The sequence below is a fragment of the Buteo buteo genome, chromosome 4, assembly GCF_964188355.1.
Source record: "Buteo buteo chromosome 4, bButBut1.hap1.1, whole genome shotgun sequence".
NCBI lineage: Eukaryota > Metazoa > Chordata > Aves > Accipitriformes > Accipitridae > Buteo > Buteo buteo.
The window spans coordinates 53,360,574-53,380,482 of record NC_134174.1 but is presented as its reverse complement, the minus strand read 5'-3'; positions in this window follow the sequence as shown (position 1 = coordinate 53,380,482).

Sequence of the window (19,909 nt, the reverse complement as noted above, 5' to 3'; positions counted from 1 at the left end):
CAGGAACATGAGAGATACATTAGGTCAGATCAGTTCCATACCTGTCTCACACTGCCTAGAGAAAGCAGATGTCCAGAAAATAATGTCAGACAGGGCAAGCATATAGGATACTTCCCTCTGAGAGGCTCTAGCCACTTGCAATTCAGGGCCTTTCTGAAACGGACATTGTTTCTATCTGTTTAGTAATCCTCGATGGCTTTTTTTCTGTTCTCCCTTTCATTAACTTGTCCAGTCCCTTTCAAGCAATATAAAATATTTCCTTCTACAACAGAGGCTGCAAAGAGCTAACTACTGTCCCACTCTACCAAGTGGAACTCTGTATTACTTTAGTAGTAGAAAGAAGCTTTAAATTACTCTAAGAAAGCAATTATCTCTGTTTCTATATCAAAGGCTGTAAAATAATTACTCCCATGCATAATGTACTGGTGTTAACAGGAAATGTGCAAATAGATTTACAGTGGGTTTTCATCCTTAGGATAGATATGTTATTTTGATTAGTAGGCTTCTGTCATCTGTGTGATATACTGCATGCACTGGAAGTTGATTATGTATTACCGTAATAGCAATGGATAATGTCAGTGATGTATACATACTATAGGAAGTAACAAAATTGGCATAGCTGTAAACTTTGTGCATCAGTTATGCACCATCCCTGTGGACTGAAATTCCATGCCAATGTAGAAAAAGTATACTAACAGTACTATGTGTCCCAGCTGGGGATGGTGACCAGGCAGCTAGAATGACAAGGTAGCACACCTGCTGGAGATGTGGGAAGGATGGCAAAGATTAATGAATGTAAGCACATCTCAAGAGGACAAAAAAAGAAGTGTGAAAGCAAAAGAACTGAATTAATCTTTTTGCATTGGTGCTTATGAAAAAAGGAGCTTGAGGAAGTTCTGACCACCGGGGGATATGTTGGAGGAGCTGTCAGACTGCAGTGTCCATAGAACTGCTTTGAGAAGCAAATAACAAGAGGAGTCGTAGTAAATCCTGTCAATCAGGGAGGCCTAATAAAGTTGTCTGGCAGCAGACCCAAAACAGACAAAAGGAACACTGTTTCTCACAACATGTAATTTAACTTTGGAACTCATTGTCACCCCACTTAGTAAATGGAAAATTATTAATGGGTTCATAAGGTAATTAATACAGTGATGAAAGAAGACCTGCCAAAGCTATTAAGCAGAATTATATTGATGCAACCTCAAACTTGAGAAGTCTCTAAACCATAGATACATGAAAGTTGGGAGCACATACCACTAGAAAAATCACTCTACAGTTGCACCATTTCCTAAGCATCTGTAGTGACCACTACTAAAGACAAGACTGTATGTTAGGTAGGTCTTTGGTCTGATCCATCTAAGCTGGTCTTGTGTTCCAGGTACTCCAGTAAGTGGTAGATGGTACCATCACTTTTGCAAATATGGGCACAGGTTCTTTATTATAAGCAAGAATGCCTTTTTATATTTTTAAATGCAAGACAAATCAGTGCAAGAATCTTCACATAATTAATAATAGAAGATGTACATTTTCACTTTGGTGGGCTTTCATAGTGTCATCACCTTTTTTAAGAATAAAGAATGTACTGTACGTATAGAAAGAAAAAGACAATTAAGAGAGTGATTATTTCTGTTTGTACAGTAGTTAAAAATTGCTGTACAAATATTATTTGTGATCTTCACTCGTACTGTGCTGGGAAGATACAGCTGTTTCAACAAAGCAGATGAGTATGTAGTGAAATAGGAAACAGACTTGCTGGGAAAAAAGTGAAAATCTATATTATGTAAACTGTATGCTCTGAGGAGACAAGCTTCTTTCTTCTTTCTCCACCCTGTTTCATTTTATAAGGTTTTTTCAGTATCTGTAGTCAAAGGCTGACTCTGTTTTGTGCAATTAGTATGTGTTCCAGTATGCAAGATGCACAAATATTGGGCTGGTGTATTTGAATATAGGAGACATTTGTGAATTCTGTTTTAATGTGCAAAATATTGAAATGTTTCTACTGAGACTTTGAAGGCAGAATTCAATTGGTGATGGGGTTTTTTCACCTGTAGTCCATTAAAGAAAACACTGATTTAATTTTAACTCCTGAAAAGCAAAGCTAGTTTGATTAAATTTTGAATTGACTTTTTGCTGAGCAGCAATGAACAAGTAATAGGACAGCAAACCTGTAGTTTCCTGGATTCTCCTTCTTGCCCTTCTTGAATGTGAGTGACATCTTTCTTTACCCTGTCACCAGGGATCTCCCTGACTGCCACAGCCTGTCAAAGATGACAGAAGGTCACTCTGACAATGGCAGCTATGTCCCTCAGCACCTTGGATGCGTCCTACCCATTCCTGTAGACTTGTGTTATGTTCAGTTTGCTTAAGGGGTCTACAACTCAATTTTTGTTTACTGTGGGTAGGAACTCATCCTGTGGACTCTGCCACAAGCCAGTTAGAGCTGGAAGGTCTGAGAGGAAACCTTGTCAGTAAAGACTGAGACAAAGAAGGTATTGAGCAGTTCAACCTTTTCTGCATCCTTTGTTGCTAGGACACAGCAGCCTCATTTTCCTTAGCCTTCCTCTTGCTCCAATGACCCTGTAGGAGTTTTCTTTGCTGCCCTTCACCTTCCTCACCAATTTTGTCCCCAGTGGATGTTTGGCATGCCTAGTTCTGGCCCTGAATACCCGGGATATGTTTCTGTACTCCTCCTGGGCAGCCTGTCCCCATGTTTACCACCCGTAAGCCTCCTTTTGTGTTGGAGCCCAGTCAGGAGTTCCTTGTCCTTAAAGGTCAACCAGATCTCTTGGGTCCTTTGCCTTTCAGGGCAGCCTCCTGAGAGATCTTGTCCACCAGTTCCCTGACCGAATCCCAAACTAACCTAACCTTAGATGCTACCTAAAGAGCCTCTGTCTTTCCGTCACATCATCAGTGCTGTATCCCCATGATTCCAGAAATACTGAGTTGTGCACACTGTTCTAGCTCCTGTTTGTTTCGCGCACAGTGGGCATGTGTGTACTGGCACTTGAAATTGGTCTCCGCTCATGATTCTTTCTCAGGGGATGTATGACAGCCTTCTCCACTGGGTGGTCCCCCTGGTCACCCTTTCTTGTCCCTTGTTTCTCCACTTCTCTTCAGACTTAGATCTCCCCCCCGCCCCCCAAACCACAACTAGTTTAAAGCCATTCTCATTAGGTTAGTAAGCCTATTGGGAAAAATGGTCTTGCCCTACTTTGTCAGATGGGTCCCACCTAACATATTGTCTAGCTTCAAAGTCAATAAATAAAAGATGCAGAAAAATCACATTTCTTGCACCTCTAATCTTGACCTTCAACGTCTCCTTTTAAACCTCAACCTATCCATTTTATTCTTGATTGTTGCAGCTAGGCTCAGTATTTAAAAAAAATAAATTAACAGAATAACATTAGTATGCGAATCTGTTCTATGTGTTTGCCCTCTTTTTTTCTGCAACTTTGCAGTTTTATTGGTCAAACAGCCAGTGGGATATTTTTGTTTTATCTTTTAGATTTGCTCTCCTAGCTATGTAGTCTCCACTCTCCATAGCCTGCCCCAACCTGTTTTGTTCTTCCCACACCTCTTCTCCTTTTCACACACAATCTGGATCCAAATAAATGGCTATTTTGTCTTAAATGTTATACTTCAGTGTTCAAAATGTACCTCATTATTGATGATGGTCCTTATATTTTCTGCTGGGGGGAGATATAACTATATAGTATTAAAACCATACTAGTGCAGTGGGTTTTATTTAAAAATTGCTTTCCTGTTTTTTCTGATGTAATTTATTTTCATGATAGGTTGTATATTTAAATATGGGTGAGGAAAAAGTTGTCTCTTAAAATAACCATAACCTTTTTGTCTATTGTCAGAAACTGTCATTTACCATGAGGTTATCACTTTTTCCATCCTCCTGGGCATACATTATGGTACAAGTAAATTGCTGCAACACATTGATTCTAAACTGCTGAATTACTGGTGTCTATCACAGTATTCAAATGGGTTTGGTCCCAGAGAAACATTTTTTCCATTGCTGAGTGCTCTGAAGTAAAACTAGATGAATAATTTATGTTTCAAACTTGCTCCCAGTGTAGTCAGTGGCAAAGCTCTCGTTGCTTTAGGTACAGCAGGGTTCTGCTTCCTACGCAGGGTTTGGGGAGACTCTGGTGTGGACATAGCTGAATGAATTAAAAGTTCCCATCAATATACCAATCCATGTGTGACAGCATTGTGAAGAAAGCACTCCTTTATTCACTGAATGACAGTAACCAGACTTATTCAGTTGAGAACATTTAACAAGAATGCAATTGGACAGATCTTCCGTCATTCTGACCAAGGCTAAATTTAAGCAGAAGCACCAGAAAATATAGGTCACTGATTAATTCACTGAGATTCTGCATTCTTGCTCTGCAATAATCACTTAATGACAAGTTACAGCAAATGCTTCAATGTGATAATTAATTCTGGTTACACGTTATTAAGGTCAGAGGAACTAACAGGTTCACTAATGATTTCTATTTTAGAACATGGGACATTTCAATCAAGAGTGTGTAAGACAGTAAATGTAAGGGAATTTAGCAGTATTTACTGGCTTAGTACATGATTAAACATTGACTCCTGCTCAGGAAGTGGAAGTATTGAATGCTGCCATTATATCAGACGGGAGATCCAACATTTTTTTCTGAACTAAGCATTTCCAAACCTTTTTATTCCATTTACTTATAATTTAAGAAAAAATCCTGCACATAGTTAATATAGTAACAGACAGAAGAATAGTTCTGACCTCTCCTACATGGGAATAATCCACATATGTAGAGAGAAAAAAAGTGTATCTCTAGACAAGAGAACAAAGCAGGGGAAAAAGTCTAACCTTCATAATTCTCCGTCATCTGATGCCTGCTGAAGCCTGGGGATACATGAAAGTTCACAGTTCACTCACTTAGAAAAGCCCTCCTCTCAACTTCTCCCACCCACCATAGCTGCTTGGCAATCTAGGTGGATGGGACTATAATGTTAAGATTACCTGAGGTACCCACTGTACAAGAAGGCTGTAGAGAAACCTGTATTCAGAGATCCAAACCACTGGGGAACTAACAAGTCTTTATACATTATTAACATCTATTTTCCTCCCCAGGATTTACAGCAAACCTACCTGTTTCTTTCCTGCTCTTGCTCTTCAAACTGTGCAGACATCTTAGAGAAGGGTTTTCATAGATTCAGGAGAAACAAGAACATGGTCGACTTCTTGAATATTCCTTTCCTAAAGATTTAGACAAGTAGGAGGAAGGAAACTTACATATCTTGGTGCTTTATTCAGTTCTTCCTTTACACTGCCACTGAAGTTATTGGAAGTTTTTGTAAGTAAGTCAAAAGCTTAGGAGACAATCCTGAAAAATTACCATTTACTATGAATGTGTTAGCACTACTACACCAGTAGGTTGTCTACCTAATCAGTCATAATAGAGTCTGAAAACTAGCACCAGTCCCATAGACATCTGTCATGCTTAGCTCTAAAAGACAATATGAAATGTTTATTAGTCTCATTGAACTGCTTGTTCATCTCACTGGCAACACTTCCAAATCGTATGTGCTTATTTATCACCCTGATCCCAATGAGCTGACCTCTCTCAATTTGAAGATGGTCATGGGAGGCGAGAGCACTCCTACCTTACTGTTCCCTCTCTCCTCCAGGTCCAGAAAGAAGCTCTGGCCTAATGATGGATGCAACAATGAGTCTGCAAAGAAGATCCCCGTTTTTGACTGCCTCCAACTCACCCCAGCATGTGCTTTGAAACCTCCTCCTTACTTTGTAGCATGATAAACAATGTGGTAGAACAACAATAATAGATTATATGAAGAGATTGAAATTTTGTCCATGGGGGAAAAAAAAGAATTCAAACAAGACAATACTTCCTGGGGAGAAAATAGAACATGGAGTTTTGGGAGGAGAAACCTGGATACCCTCTTTCTTTCTTTTTTAGTTTTGTTTCTGGATAGAATGATGACTTATGTGTTCCTCCTGTCCATCTCCCTAAATGACTGCGATGTGTTGGTTGATTTCAAATAAATTTAAGGTAAGGAGACTGTTCAGACATAAAAAGTTTCTCTAAGTTTTGTGAAAACTCGATACATACTGCATTGGAAGGACACTTGGGTTAGTACTTCCACATAGGAAAAGCATATATTGTGAGGCTCAGCACCATTCTGTTCCATCTGGCACATACCAGTGAGGCAAAAAACTGGCTGATCACTCACAAATAGCTGCAGCATAAGTTGCTTCTTCTGGAGATAGGAGCCAAGGAAAGTGTTGAGAGTTAGGGTACTTCCAGAGAGATGGTGGATATTGCAGAGGGTGATGCCATAGCAGAAGTATGAAGGCAAGCTGGAATTATTGGGAAGGTCAGGAAGTGTAGGACTAAAGGGCAGAAGGTCCTAAAGAAGATGGGCTTCACTAGGTCCACTGCTTACCAAAAATCTTGGTAAATTCAAGGTACTTGTGTGAATGTACATGCTCCTTAATCTCATCCTTATTCATTGTCTGAACTTCTGGGCTGTGTTCTAGTATTTGCAAGTTATAGAGACCAAACAGCCTGTAGTCCTACCAGCTAAGTTCCAAAAGTGCTTAAATCACTTAGGCAATATAATTTGGATAACTAAGGGTAGTTTGGACAATTGAACTTATAGGGCATAAAAAAAGTCCCCAAATTTTTGTTTCTGTCTGGCAGAAAAAAGTTCATTAAAATTCTGCATACCTAAAGTTTGTCTTTGGCTTTCGAAATTTTACATTAGCCAGAAGTTTTTGAATCCTATAGTTTTACCCTCATCTCCATTTGCAGTCTGTGTGGGTTTAAATTATTTAAAAAAGTTAAACGAATTGCCTGGTGTATCATCTGTTCTGATGCTTAATCAGAAGGTAAGTTCAGACTTGTATGTCATCAATCAACTTTAAAAGGCAATAGAGAGAAATATTATTTAAGGAGCTACTCAGAAGTTTCAGACGTAAAGGCACAGTGATCAGCCTTTGCAGATGTTTTAGTCTTTATTGTCGAATCCCACATAAAGCAAAGCTGAAGAAGGAGATTAAACCTCATGTTTTGCCACCTCCTCGCCTCTGACACCTGGTAACAAGATTCCATATACAATGACTTATACATGGCCCTTTTTTAACACTCAGAAAAGATGTTAACGTGATCCCTTTTTTGTGGCCCATTTTTATAGGCACTGGATCTGCTACCCAATCTCCTGTCTTACCACTTTGCATGCAAAAATCTACTTTTCTTTGTATCTGTAGCAATTTCACTATTCATCTTGCCCTCTTTGTCATTGCTCTGATTCAAATCACGCATCTGGCTTTCTCACAGAGATGACTATTAAAGGTGTTATCACAAGAAAAGAGTGAAATAAACTCTTCTGACTCCAGAATAACTAAAACCAAATAGCAAGTGCAGCAAACCCCCAATGGGAAACCATGAACATAAATTTCAGCTTTTTTTGGTTTTGATTTTAGCTCATGGATGAGGCTGCAAGAATAAAATAAAATAAATTTTTCATATTATTAAAAATTGTCTTGTTATATAGACTTACAAATTCTATAGCAATTTTTGGCTGTGTTCGACTTTCGAAAGTTTCTATTTGTATCATCATATAAAAACTATGGTATCCTTTAACAAGGTGTTTTTTAAATAGATCTGACCATAAAATTCAGTTTGACTGTACTTACATTGCATCCACAATGAGGGTTTTTCTCCTGAGCAAGGATGGATAACCTAAACAATAAAGATTATTTTAAAATGGATATTTAAAATCTGTTCATGAAAACTTAGATATATTACTCTTTGAAAGGGGTTCTGTGGTCTTAATTTACAATGATCAGTCAAATGAGTATTTAGAAATGAGATGTTCATGCAATAAGCCTTAATAGTGCCTTCAAGAGTGCCTGGAGAATGCTGTAGGAGGGTGAAAGCTTTTCTCCTTAGCTCTGCTCTGACTCTGCAAATCGATATGGATGTGAAACAAAGCCCTGACTTTGACTTTGTCCAGTTACTCTTATGACCGGCGACAACTCTAATGTACTTGTGCTGAAGGATTATTTATCTCCATGCATGTGTTCAGGAAGCACACATAGACTAAAGCTAGGCTGGTATCTCTGCTTACAAGAAATGGACAGAAGGTTATTTGAACCATTTTCCTTCAGCTTGTTGCAACTCAGTGTAGTCATAAATGTTTACTGTCAAAGGCATCTGCTGTCTCAGTTAATAAACCTCAATCTCTGCCATTCCCATTTAATGATTCATAAAATACTGTAATTTCCTATGAGTGTGTTACGCTTTAGCTGCTAAGACATTGATTTCAAAAGAAAAAAATCTGAGAAAAGAAGACATCAACTAAAGTCTCATTAGGGAAATGGTGGCATCTTGGATACTCAGGCAGAAAGCTTTATTTCTGGCCTAACAACCAATTTAGCCTTGTAACTTATTGTTAGGTGAAAAAAGGAACTGCAAAGTTCCCCAGTGAGGGATAAGTGCTAGAGACAGCATCTTGCCTGACAATTTACTTTTTCTCAGTTCTTCTTATCTCTGAGGAAGTAGCATTTTTGCATTACCATAGCTGTGTTGTAGTTCCCATAAAAATAAATAGGGGGATGTTTAAAATGTCAAAGCAAGTTTCTTATATTACCATGCAAACCCTCCAGAACAAGCAGAATAGGTATCCTCTGAGATTTATTACATTTTATGTCAGGAAAAGAAATCTAATCTGTGTTGATTAATCATAAAAACTATGTACTTTGTTTATTTTTTTCAACAGTATTGAAGATTATAATAGGCAGAAGACCATTTCTTACGGCTGAGTATCAGCTCTTATGTTCTTGATTAACTCAATCTATCAAGATCTAAAGTAATGAGAACTAATCAAACTCATGATTATGAGTTGATACAAAAATAATAAAAGTAGTCTAAGATTACAATGTTTTAACATGTGTTCCATCATTTTGTCTTATGATCTCAGTACCTAACTCAGTCTTATCTCAGCATTTTCAGAGTCCACAATTTCAAACCTCACTCCGTTCAGATCAGGTCAAGGCACTACTATTAAAATGAGAGTTGAGACTCTCACGTATTCACAGGACACCAGAGACCAAGCTCTCAAACAAAATTACATACAATTACACCACAGTTAAACCACAACTTGCAACTGTTGCAATAAAATTCTTGGCTGTATGGCTATCTCGGCTTTCTCCTATATGAGATCCACTCTTTAGATTTATTTTCATGTACAGAAGGACACCCACATCCTCTGCCACTTGGAAGCCAGTTTCATCAGTAAATGCAAAATGACTGTTTTGCCCTTTGCGACACGTAGCCATTTAAAACAGCACTTTATATGGGATTGTAAGAGCCCTGATATTTTGCAAATCAGTGATGATGGTATCATTCAGTTGCCATTTGCTTACAATGAATTTTACCCATTGCTGTATTTAATTGCATTGTTGATTTATGGAGATTGATTTTTCTATAAAAACTGGCACAGGTTCCAAACATAAAGGTATCCAGCATCTGTGTATGTAGGGAAAACTTGGCTGTATGTAATAGGATCCTCCGGGTGTGTTGTGTTTAACCCCAGCCAGTAACTAAGCACCGTGCAGCCGCTCACTCACTTTCCCCCACCCAGTGGGATGGGGGAGAGAATTGGGAAAAAAACCCAAACCCCTCATGGGCTGAGATAAGAACAGTTTAGTAGAACAGAAAGGAAGAAACTAATAATGATGATGATGATGATAATAATAATAGTAATGATAATAAAATGGCAATAATAATAAAAGGATCGGAATATACAAAACAAGTGATGCACAATGCAATTGCTCACCACTCGCTGACTGATGCCCAGTTAGTTCCCGAGCAGTGATCTGCCCCCCTCCCCCCTGGCCAACTGCCCCCAGTTTATACACTGGGCATGACATCACATGGTATGGAATACCCCTTTGGCCAGTTTGGGTCAGGTGCCCTGGCTGTGTCCCCTCCCAACTTCTTGTGCCCCTCCAGCCTTCTTGCTGGCTGGGCATCAGAAGCTGAAAAATCCTTGGCTTAGTATAAACACTACTTAGCAACAACTGAAAACATCAGTGTGCTATCAGCATTCTTCTCATACTGAACCCAAAACATAACACTATACCAGCTACTAGGAAGAAAATTAACTCTATCCCAGCTGAAACCAGGACAGGGTACCAGGGCTGTGCTGTGTTCAAGGAAAGCATTTCTTTCATGCTCTTTGTTGTCCTTTGGCTTCCTGACAGCAAGAACACCTAAGTTCATTTTTCAGCTGCCACTTCCATGGTAACATGAAAAGGATTGTGGATAAATTATAAGACTAATCAGTAAAATTCTTCACTCTGTCAAGTGCTCTAGCTATGTCTTTCTTGAGAACCCACATTTTTTTTTCTCAGCAGACTGGTGCTAGCACTTAAAACTCCTTATCTCTGTTGTTACATGTTTCACGTAGACATTACTGCAAACGCTGTTGGAAATGGCTCCAGGAGCTGGCTGCAGGCTGTTTGTCAGAGATCAGGAGACACAAGTGGCCTCTGGAAGCCTGTTTGCTATTGACACCCCTCCAACTTCTCACTTGCTAATGGTGAGAATTTTCATGGCAGTTTCTCACCGAGTTTTTAAAAAATGTCAGCAAAGCACAGCATTAAACTAATAAACTGTATAAGTCAGACAGGGGTAAGAACCAATTACCTACCCGTTATGTCACAAATTCCTTGAGAATATTGTTACAAGATCATTTCAGAAATCTTTCAAGGAGGGGTTCTTCATACATTATTTAACTCTTACCTTTTTCTTATTTTTCTTTCTCTCCATTACATTCAACTATGTTCAACTGCATTACATTCAGCTGGAGAACCAGTGTGAAGATGCTGTCTCTGACTGATACAGCATTATACCAGATGTCACAGACACGTTAATCAGGTAAGAGGGTTTGGACAAAAAGATACGTAAGAAAAGCATAGAAGAAAAGTTGGCATCCTCTATAAAAACACTGAGGTAATATAAACTTAAAAGCCAAGGTTTGTGTGCGCCATTCTTTGTGGCTTGTTGCACTTAGTCAGTAATCCCATCAATTGTATGCTGTACCTTTTAAATCCAAAATTCAGAGGGACAAAGCATCCATTTGGTGTTCAGTTTATTACTTAGGCTGAACCACGTCCTCTCTCAAACAAACTTCTCTCTACTGAATTTCAATCTGAAAAGTATACATCCAAATGAAAAAGTGATTAACAAAAATCTATGCAGAAATAAAATACCTCTGTCAAGAGAGGGCACCTGCAGAGAGGAATTCCAAAGACACATTATTCAATGTTTAATTTAAAGGTCATCTTCTGGACTTAATGAATGCTCTCAGCCATAATACACAACAGAATTGACCCGAAACATCACAAAAATATCTAATAAACTGAGGTTAAGAAGGGGAAAACGGTACTAAACAAAAACTTACAATGTTTTTGCGGATGTCCCAGATACCTAAACTGCTTTTTTTTTAATTTGAATCAGTCTGGTAGAGGAACACATGGAGAAATTTCAGACATGAATCAACAGTAAAATAAGGAAAAATAAGTAATCATAAAAGACAGCTAGGTTTATCAACTCGAAAATCTACTCACGGAGGCCTTGTAACACACGAGACAAGGGGGATAAGCTGTCAACTCTGATGCCATTTGGGTCATTGTGATTATGTGGAGTTGAGAGTTCAGCATCAAAACATGCCTTTCGAATGCCGCAGTGTCATAAATGTCAAACTAATGAAACCATTTAAGTCAGTGAGTGATGGAGGGAGCCAGTCTCCATTGCAGAAATGAACATTAAGCAGTGAACGCCACCAATGAATCATCCAATGTTTTCTTCAAAATATCCCCTTCCACTCCAGGTACTATTTTTTTCTTATTTTCTTTTTTCCCTGTAGTGACTTTGTTTTTCTCCTAGAATCATAAGAAAAACTCCTAGTTGCTTCAGTATAAATGAGCAAGGGTTCTTGGTAAGTGAAGTGAAATTTACTGTCTCTATGTGGGCATGAATAGAATACAGACTTAAAACAAACAAAAAAATAGAACAAAATAGAACAACCTCCTGGACGCAAATAATTTACTTTGATCTGAATAATCTCTCATATCTGAAAATGTATAATAGTTTTTTGATCTCAGTCATGAATATTTTGATGGAATAATAATGGATTTTAGTGAAAACCATATTTCAAGTGGTTAGAAAGTACAGGATTACTTCTGTACTGTTGGAAACTTGTGAAGAAATATCTACTACATTGTTATGCTCCTGCTTTGTTTATTAGATGCCTACTGTTATTCGTACAATCAGAAACTAACATATCTAAGCAGAACAAAAAGCTAAAAAAAAATCAGTTTAGGTAACTGATTTTTTTTTTTTTTTTTTTAGAATTTGTTTTAAATAAACTTTTTCATGGTAAAGGTATGCAGTGTGGTTCCTGAAATGCCATTCTTATTTATGGTTTATAGGCTCCTAGAAAGTTAGGAGAAAGTATAAAACCTGAGGCATATAAACTACATGGCAGAGAAAACACACAAATAAATGGATTAAATGATAATCACTACAGCTTGGAGGGCATGGCTAAATATTTATTCTTAAATTATTAAACCATTCTATCAAGCTGAAAAGTTATCCCTTACTACTTCATAATTTTTTCAAGGTGGCTATAAAACTATTAGCAGTAATGAAGCATAAGTAAAATGATTGATTTTGCCAATCACTGGGAATGTACCAGACCTTGTGTTATGTAACGTGCATCGCAGGTCATCTGTAAGCTTCATTAATCATATACAACTCATTCATTCACTAGGAAAAATGATGAATTACTTACTGTCTGTGGAAGCCTAACATTAACCTCACTAATTCCATGGAAGTGCAGGATATACTGTAAGATTTTTTTTTTCCCTTTAAACATGTCAGAGACTGTAATCTGTAATCCTGCATGACACTTTAATCCATGTAAGCAGATATTTACATCCCATGGTGTCCCACTGATTTTAGTGGTTGATGCCTGCTCATGTCTAATTACAGTATAGTTTTCCTACTGTTGATATGATGATATAACTGTGTATATATAAAGAAGGGAGTAGGAACTTCATTTCACCCAATTTCAGTCAACTAAAATTTAGGCCAGTAATCAAACCACAAAAAAGTGAAGGGAAGGCGCTTTTCTTTGGGTTATTAAATATAGGCAACCAAACTGCTACAGAAGACATGTTATATAAAATGGATTGAATGCAGTCTTAAAAATAATTAGTTCAGGCTCCAACTAACCTTTTGGGAAGCTGTTCCAGAATTTTTCTTTACTCATGACTACAGACTGCCCACCAACACTGCAACTATTTATTCCTATGCTAACAGCATCTAATATTGCAAAAGCCTCCCCTCTCTACTAGTGTTTACCCACGATATATTTATAGACAGCAATACTATCCGCCACATTTTATTAGGCAAAACAAACAAAGACCTAAATCTTTTAATCTATTCTCATGAAATGGGATCTTTTTCCCTTGATTATCCTCAGGATAATCTTAAACACTGGTGACAAGAAACTTTCTCAAGTTCTAGAGGAGGTCTCAAAAGAGGCTTATGCATCTCCATTTCTACCATAAAGTACTGTAGGTGACAAGTCATTGGCTGCTTGTCTTAAAAAAAAAAGGTACTTGAAAATAATTATGCTGTTGGTGTCCTGAAACAACCACCTTATAGTGCTGAGTTGTCTTGTCATCCTTGTACTTTATGTCTTTCTGCTTTGCTGCCTTTAACTTTTTTGTTTGTCTCTTTTTCTTCTACTTAAGACTGTTGCGCTTTGGTTCAAGATTTTTTTGTGTGTGTTTTGTACAATGATTAGCACAAAATGGTTATACCTACTCAACCATATAGTGATAGTTACAATAATAATAACAGCAACCTGAACATATGCATTTTCATCCTCTCAAGATAAGCCGTAATAGCGTCAGCTTTTTTTTTCTCTTCATTTAATGGCACTGTGGAGTTATCACAAGCAATAGCTGTGAGTCATTACAATTATATGCTCTCCTAACCTCTGTGGTACTTAACTTACACTTTAAAGGACATTTCATCTTCCATAGTCCCTAGATAACTTACCCATTCCAGTCTCTGTCTGCAATCAGAACATACTGCAAAAAAAATCTGAATATCTGCATTCTGAAAGACAAGTACCTCCTTTTTTACTGAATTAAAAATAAACGTGATTTCACTGGCATGTGTTGTAGGGTCATTTCTTAGTGTGAACAAACCCAGTCTCACTGCAAGGACTGGAAAAGAGATTCCTCTCTTTGCTTTTCTGAAATATACATGTGCTCTGAGATCATTTGTTTCCCCAGGTAAATAAAAGGGAGCTCTGTCTCCAGACACACATGTGTAAGTATTAGCTTTATCTTATCACCATAACCATTTTTAGATTGATGGTGAAAGGCATCGCCTCCGGTGATCACTCATGCAGTAGAATGCACATTATATTGCCAACTGACATTTAACAGCATCTAATATGCATTCAGCTGCTACTGGAAAATTTTTATGTAACACTTTCTAGATTTTGCTTTAATGTACAGATTACAGAAGAGATATGCAGTGTACTGAACAGTAATCTCCATAGCAGTTACATTCACTTTGGAGAGAAAACGGTGACATTTGCTTACATTTCTTGAGCAGAAGAAATGATCACAGCTAAGATAACAGCTGAACCTACAGTGCTGTCTTTTAACCTTGTCTTTAGCTTCAATTGTAGAGAACTAAACAAAATAGATGATAGTAAAACTAGAAGTAATTCTACACAGCTTTAGTAACCATTTTAGGGAATCAGAGTTGCCATCTAAACTTAACTTATTTCAAATTTAATGTTCTAGAAACTTCTGAATATCTGATCCACACAAAGACCCAGTACCAAAATTAAAATGGAGAAGAATTGCAAGGGGAAAATCTTGAGAAGGTATTTATTTGTAATAAACTGAATACCCCTTTCTTAAGCAAACAGGCCAATGTAATTAATAGATTCACCTGAGACTGAGCATGCTTGGATTTTGAGCTGAGACTATTCAAAACACTCCAGGGGATTTAGATGCATATTGGTTATTGAAACTAAATCCCTTAGACTACTTTGAAAACTCTCAGCTTTGAATTCCTTCAGCCCACATGGGAGGCTGACTGGTTTCAATTACAAGAGGGCTCACGCACAAAGCAATGCAGGTGAAAGGAAAACTGCAGACACCAAATAAGTGTTAATGATACTAATGAGTTAAGAGCTACTGGACTCATGGACCATATGATGAAATTGGACAATTAGAAAGTGAAGACATAGCTGGATATGTGATGTTTGATCCTTCTTTCAATGAAACATCTATCATAAGATTTCTTAGGTATACTGTGTTGCCTCCTTAAGGCTTTTGCTTAGGGAACACTTAGAAATTCAGAAGTTTTATCTACTTAAGCATAATATCTACTCTTTTTACTGTGGTGGGTTTTTTTTGTCTTATTAGCTCTTACAATATATTACATAGAATGTTCTGTGTTTATGTTAGCTTATTTTCTGGATTTATTGATCCAGCTAGACACATTTCATCATCAAAGCATATCAGGTCTAAGTAGTTTCAAGTTTGTTTTCTATTAAGCTAGCTAAAATCTAGTATTACAGTCAATTAGAGGTAGGTTTAGACTGTATAATTTTACAATTAAATATGTTATAGCTATGAGAGAAAGTAGAAGCATTTTAAAGTTATGTAAACAAAGGGCAAGAGGACTTTCTAAAAGAACAGACATATTCTGCAGGTAAATAAGGAGCATACATGCATAAGGCTCCTATTATAAAGTACAAAGCCACACATATGATAGTAAGTTATCACGCAACCCTAGTACTGCACCCTTGCAATAAAAATAAGGTTTTAAATAATTATCTCCTTATACTCTGCAAAGCCTAACGCTTCTCTGCTGTTAACAATGACATCTTTATTTAACTTCATTCCTACATTATTGCATGAGTCTGCTACAGTTGTGTGCCATAGAGAAGAGGTGTAAGGTATTCCTCATTTTAGGAAATTAAACTCAGGTGCATTAGGCTGAAGTTTGATTTGGCGGCAAAGGGAGATTTTATTAGGAAAAAGCCAGGCTGAAGGAAGCTCTTGGGTTATTTGTGAACAAATGGGTATGCTGTGTAATGGTGGCAGAGAGCTACACAGCTCAAACTGTGAGTTTATTTCCTACTTTTTCCCCATTTAGCCTGTTTTATCTATTCTATTACCTGATAATCTTTATATTAATTCCAATAGTAGGAGAAAATGAGTGACTAAAAAAAAATCCCATTTTTAATAGGCTTTTATGATGGAACAGTAGAATAACCTTTCCAAATAATCTTTGAGGAAAACAGTAGAGCAACATACAGGAAATAGTAGCAAACCAAAATATTTTCTTGAGTAAAATATTTCCTCTGCTGCCTCAGTATCATTTTGCTTCCCATTGTTTTAGCTTGATGCTACTAACTTCCTATTATCTTATATGAACATGTTTATTTTAAATTTGATGATAAGAAATATATAGAAGTGGAAAAGTGTATTTACTGTTGTACCTATGATCGCAGAGTATAAGCTCTGAGATCTGTATGTGTGATGTTTGATTCACCTTTTTTTTTTTTTCCACAGGATGTAAGTTACATGTAGGTTTTAATATCATAATGGTCAATTAAACGCTGCATTTGATTCTTTGCTGATGGGAGGAAGTTTGACAGATTTCTAGGAGGGGGAAAAAAGAGTCCATGTGAAACATTTTATAACCATCCATGAAGAGTTAAATAAGGCAACTCCTGCCTTTTTGGTTTTGGAGGGGTTTTTTTTAGTTTACTCTTCCCATAATTAGGGAAATTTTGGCTCCGCTAGGAACCTTTTTCAGAAATATTTGTTTTAGAGATTTGAGGGAAGGGAGATGCAAAAGCCATATTTTGGAACTTCAAATGATGAATGTGGTGACACTCACGTAAACCTGCTCCAAATTCAAACCTTGTTGAAGATTTTTTTTTTTCCCCTCAAAAGGGAACAGGGCCAGCAAAAACAAACAAGAATTTCCCTTTCCATTAACTGTGGCATTTCTGAAGCATTTAAGAGTACTAATATAATGCTGTTGCTATTATAAAGGCTTCTGAAGAGCAGTCTATAAACAATGACGAGGAAGGGTGATACAGAAAGCCCAGACGCAGAGTAGTTAGTGAAGACCAGCCTTTCCTCAGAACTACCATTTCAGGGGCAAATTGGTGTGACTGCCTTCTCTCCAGGGACCTGTTGTTTAGCCAAGGAAGGAGGCTTATGTTTTTTTCCCTGTTACTAAGATACGAGTCCAGTGCTGATCAGGTTGGTGGTCGGTTTTGGACCAGATCAAAGGGCCGGCTTCTTGAGAGAACACCTTGGCCAGCTGAATAGCAGGGGGAGGTATGTCCATGAAAGACCTGACTCTGTGATCAGCAGCAGCATTCCCCTCCTCAGCCAGAGCTTCCCTCCTTTGGGGACAGAGGGCTGCCCTGCCACCTCACTTTACCAAAGATACTTCCACCTTTTCCTCCTCAAAGTCGTTTAACCAAATATTCCCATCACAGGATGTCTGGCCCACTCTGTCCTATTTGTATTCCTACAATGAAGTGTGCGATAACTCCCAGTATGGAGTGGTGTGTCTTACTCCAGGATGAGGGCCCAGACCCAGCTGAACCAACACAGATGTTGGACAAACAGTGACAATTTAATCTCTCAAGTCTTTAAAAAAAAATGACAGGCAGAAAATCTTTTCAAACATGTTAAGGTCTTTGGCACAAAAGAAAATGTAGTATTTCTTCTGATAATCCCAGTTCCTTCTTTTGTCACCCAAGTAAACACCCTGACAGTCCTGGTAGAAATACATGCTTCTAATGTATCTATTTCCTGGCTCCATCTCTTTGCCTATGCTGCTTCTTGCATACCTTTCTAGAGCTTTTCTCTTGGGCTTCTCCGACTCTGCCACAGACCAGCTGGGGTCTTGCCACTGAGATCCTTCCAGCAATGGAGAAAGGCCTGGCTCGGACTCTAAGAAGCAGTGGTAGAAAGCGAGAAGTATTTTTATGTCCATGTCATCTGCAGAATTTCTAGACAATAAATTTCTACTAATCAGACTAAAAAGCTAATAACACTCTTATCTTCCTGACTACTTTCTTCTCTCTTCTCCCAAGGTGAAGGTAGGTAATATTAAAAGTAGCTCAGTTAGGCATGCTCACTTTTCTGACACACCTATTGTTAATCTAACACCAAATGCAAAAATCCCTGGAATAGTTTTACATTGGCAGTAGTGCAAATGTTCGGTCTCCATCTTCAAACTGACTGGTTTATTTCATGATCTTTTATGTTTCTCATTGCCTTTGGGAGTCTATACTTGCTTAGCCTTTGGTTAAATGAATTCATCTATCAGTATCTCCTGAGATATTACTTCATTCTGAATAAAGAAATATTAACCATCTTTTTGACCTGTAGATGGCCTACAGCTTATCTAAATTTACTACTTGTCTTTGGTATCTCATAAATGATGTTATGCTGATGAAGTTAAACCAAAACCTTCAAAGTAAAAGAGTAAATGGCTATTCACCACTTATTTTTCTGAACATGAGGTACTATGAACAAAAATAGTCTTGCACACTGCAACGGCTCGAGTGCCCATCAGCTGCTTCTGAGTTTAGTCTTGTTTTCAATACTAAATCTGATTTCCTTCCTCTCCCCCACCCACCCATTCACATTCCTTTCTACTTCAGTTCTGGAATGTGTGGTCTGTGGCCAGCTGACAACTTTTTTTTTTTTAATAAATTTGAGGATATTTAAACAAGGCATTTTAAAGATCTATGGGTCATGAGCAGGGAGAGCTGCTGGAATGAGCAGACAGTACTTTGAAGGATTTCTCTTCCCCACCCTGCATTTCCCACCTATGTCTTAGTTATTAAACTGGCTGTTGTTAACATTTCAAAGTGCTCTAAGAACTTCAGCTAATCTGTAGTGCTACCAATGAATGCCAGGAGATACATGCATATCCTAGGAGAGACACAGCTCCAATAATGTTTTCTTAATTTCAGTCTATACTAATTTTTCAGATATTTTACATCTGCACCTTTAAGTTTTATTTTTCTACTGCCTGACTAATGCAAACTGAACTCATTTATAAGTAGGCTTTATTTCTTGGAAAGTTGCAGTTTTTGTCACAGAGGATCAAAATGGACCAATTTTACTATACCACAGAAGGAAAGTGGTGGATCCAGGCAGACATCCTTTCGCAATGAGCAAGGATTTCCATCTGAATATAATGCAAACACTGGATCAAAATTAAGTAATGTAATGCCATTTTTGCAGTATAGGACAAGTTGTAGTTTGTACAACAGGTCTCGCAACCAATTACTGAATGATGGAATAAAGCCTGAGAAAGTGAAGGAACAGCTAAAATAAAGTGCTCTTGCCTGTTTCTGAAATCACTTGATACACTTTAAAATAAGTTTGGGTTAGCTGGCAGACAACATAATAATAGCAGTTTTCAAAAAGCTGAAGGACAGTAGTTTAAGTAGATGCTACCCCTACAGGTGGTGGACACTGGATTGGTAGAAATTAAAATCTGTGAATCTGTCCATCTTCTACAGAAAGAGAGCAATGAGTTAAAAAACAAAACAAATCCAAACACCCCCCACCCCCCCATACATTAGCCTTGATCATACAACTCATGTAGAAAGACCCATTGACATTGACATCGATCTGGCTTACCTCAACTCTGCTGGAAAATTTTAGCTCGGCATCAGAAAAATCCTAAGCTTCCCAAAATTGTTGCCAGAAGTCTTGATCCTGCTTCTGCTGAGATCA